Raw genomic sequence first — 3,864 nt, 5'->3', positions numbered from 1 at the left:
AAGGAGCAGGGGAGCACGTGCGAGAATGACTTCTGCCGCCCCTCGCCCGAATTATAGCTCACAACTCGAAACATGGGGAAGTGGGATCATTTGCGCTCGCCCCTCCCACTTCCCTGCAATAACCGCGCACGTACGCGTGCAGTAACTGCATCGAGAATGGCAACCGGCCCGCGGACGCCGCAATAAATCCGCACGCATGGGCCAAGGGAGTGCGGCCACGGGCTACCAGTGTGTCACCCTGTCCTATCACACGCATGGCCTGTCAGGCCTCTACGGCTTCCGGGTGCCACATGGCATCCATGCAAAGTTCAAAAGATCACCACAAGATTCGACGGACCCTTCGGTTTCCCGCCCCTACTGGGGTGCCGCGATCCAGCTTCCGGAAGCTGGCACACAGTGGGTGTTGCCGGACCCGCCGGCCGCAAAATTCACCTCCTTGAGGGGGGAAACTGCGAAGGCCCTCCCATCCGAAGAAGGCGGACCTTCACAGCTTCGAGGACTACTATCGGGAGGATAAACCCCAGGCAAGCAACGGAAACCGGGTTCTTTTCAAAAACAATGGGGCCAGCAACGCCCCTCGAGCTGGCTCACACTTGGCCGGGTCGCTCGACCTGGCCAAGCCAAGCCCCTCGACCCGGCCAAACTCCACAACCCGGCCGGACTCCTCGACTCGGCCCCAACAACCAGCTCAAGACAGCCGAACCCGGCACGCTAAGACTTCTCCAACAAGCCAGCTCCAATCTTCGCGCGTTCCTCAACCCGGCCACGGGTCAGCTCCCTTCCCATCCTAGCCATATGATGGGACGAGTCTCCACCGACCGATGATCGAGGCAACAGTGCCCCGCTCATGCCTCTGGTCAGCCGGGGCGTGGCAACAGTGCCCCACCTACCCGCTGACCAGGGCCGGCGTGACAACAGTGCAAGCATCGTCACCAATGACGCCAGCAAGCGGCGACCTGACGGAGCGCCACTGTAGCTGACTCAACCCGGCCACTCCCTGACGATCGACAAGATGGACAACAGTGCCCCCGTACTCGGCGGGCACCGAGCCTGGAGAACCTGGCGAGCCCGGACCCCTGGCGGGTCCCAGCGCCGGCTTCACAGACAATGACAACCCGGCCCCATGGCCTTGTAACATTACTATTGTACCCCTGGGGGTTGACCTATATGTTGGGGATCATAGCAGAAATTAAAAATTTTCTATGCATCACCAAGATCAATCTATAGAGAGACTAGCAACAAGAAAGAAGGGAGTGTATCTTCATACCCTTGAAGATCACGAAACGGAAGCATTACAAGAACGCGGATGAAGGAGTCGTACTCGCAGCGATTCAGATCACGGTTGATTCTGATCTAAGCGCCGAACAACGGCGCCTCCGCGTTCAACACACATACAGCCCGGGGACGTCTCCTCCTTCTTGATCCAGTAAGGGGAGAGGAGAGGCTGAGGAAGAGCTCCGGCAGCACGACGGCGTGCTGATGGAGCTTGAGGTTCTCCGGCAGGGCTTCGCCAAGCTCAACGGAGGAGGAGGGGGTGTTGAAGAGGGGGAGGGCTGAGCCTTGGATGAGGTGCTGCTGCCCTCCCTCCTCCCCTCTATTTATAGGGAGAAGGGGGAAGGGGGCCGGCCCCTCTAGATGAGATATAGATGGGGGGCGGCGGCCAAGGGGGGAAGGCTTGCCCCCCAAGCCAAGGGGGCGCCTCTTTAGGGTTCCCCCCAACCCTAGGCACATGTGCCCTAGGGGGGATGGCGGCCAGCCCACTTAGGGGCTGGTTCCCTTCGACATACAACCTATAGGGCCCTCCGGGGCAGGTGGACCCCCGGAACCCCTTCGGTGGTCCCAGTACAATACTGGCAAACCTCAGAATACTTCCGGTGACTGTATGATGACTTCCCATATATAAATTTTCTCCTCCGGACCATTCTGAAACTCCTCGTGACATCCGGGATCTCATCCGGGACTCCTAACAACATTCGGTAACCGCATACTAATTCCCATAACAACTCTAGTGTCACCGAACCTTAAGTGTGTAGACCCTATGGGTTCGCGAACCATGTAGACATGACCGAGACATCTCTCTAGCCAATAACCAACAGCGGGATCTGGATACCCATGTTGGCTCCCACATGTTCCACGATGATCTTATCGGATGAACCACGATGTCGAGGATTTAATCAATCCTTTATACAGTTCCCTTTGTCAATCGGTACGTTACTTCCCCGAGATTCGGTCATCGGTATCCCAATACCTCGTTCAATCTCGTTACCGGCAAGTCACTTTACTCATTCCGTAATGCTTGATCCTATGACTAAATGCTTAGACACATTGAGCTCATTATGATGGTGCATTACCGAGTGGGCCCAAAGATACCTCTCCGTCATACGGAGTGACAAATCCCAGTCTTGATTCGTGCCAACCCAACAGACACTTTCGGAGATACCCGTAGTGCACCTTTATAGCCACCCAGTTACGTTGTGACGTTTGGCACACCCAAAGCATTCCTACAGTATCCGGGAGTTGCACAATCTCATGGTCTAAGGAAAAGATACTTGACATTACAAAAGCTTTAGCAGACGAACTACACGATCTTGTGCTATGCTTAGGATTGGGTCTTGTCCATCACATCATTCTCCTAATGATGTGATCCAGTTATCAACGACATCCAATGTCCATGGTCAGGAAACCGTAACCATCCATTGATCAATGAGCTAGTCAACTAGAGGCTCACTAGGGACATGTTGTGGTCTATGTATTCACACATGTTTTACGATTTTTGGATAACACAATTATAGCATGAATAATAGACAATTTTCATGAACAAGGAAATATAATAATAACCTTTTTATTATTGCCTCTGGGGCATATTTCCAACAGTCTCCCACTTGCACTAGAGTCAATAATCTAGTTACATTGTGATGAATAGAACACCCATAGAATTCTGGTGTTGATCATGTTTTGCTCGTGGAAGAGGTTTAGTCAACGGATCTGCGACTTTCAGGTCCGTATGCACTTTACAAATATCTATGTCTCCATTTTGAACACTTTCATGAATGGAGTGGAAGCGACACTTGACATGCCTGGTCTTCTTGTGAAACCTGGGATCCTTGGCAAGGGCAATAGCTCCAGTGTTGTCACAGAAGAGAGTCATCGGGCCTAACGCATTGGGAATAACTCCTAGGTCGGTGATGAACTCCTTCATCCAGATTGCTTCATGTGCTGCCTCCGAGGCTGCCTTGTACTCCGCTTCACATGTAGATCCCGCCACGACGCTTTGCTTGCAAGTGCACTAGCTGACTGCCCCACCATTTAAAATATACACGTATTCGGTTTGTGACTTGGAGTCATCCAGATCTATGTTGAAGCTAGCATTGACGTAACCCTTTACGACGAGCTCTTCGTCACCTCCATAAACGAGAAACATATCCTTAGTCCTTTTCAGGTACTTCAGGATATTCTTGACCGATGTCCAGTGTTCCATGCCGGGATTACTTTGGTACCTTCCTACCGAACTTACGACAAGGTTCACATCAGGTCTGGTACACAACATGGCATACATAATAGATCCTATGGCCGAGGCATAGGGGATGACACTCATCTTTTCTCTATCTTCTGCCAAGGTCGGACATTGAGCCGTGCTCAATCTCACACCTTGCAATACAGGCAAGAACCCCTTCTTGGCCTGATCCATATTGAACTTCTTCGATATCTTGTCAAGGTATGTGCTTTGTGAAAGACCAATGAGGCGTCTCGATCTATCTCTATAGATCTTGATGCCTAATATGTAAGCAGCTTCCCCAAGGTCCTTCATTGAAAAACACTTATTCAAGTAGGCCTTTATGCTTTCCAAGAATTCTATATCATTTC

This window comes from Triticum urartu, chromosome 2A (assembly GCF_056163025.1).
Source record: "Triticum urartu cultivar PI428250 chromosome 2A, HENAU_Tu73, whole genome shotgun sequence".
Taxonomy (NCBI): Eukaryota; Viridiplantae; Streptophyta; class Magnoliopsida; order Poales; family Poaceae; genus Triticum; species Triticum urartu.
This window is presented reverse-complemented; position numbering follows the sequence as displayed.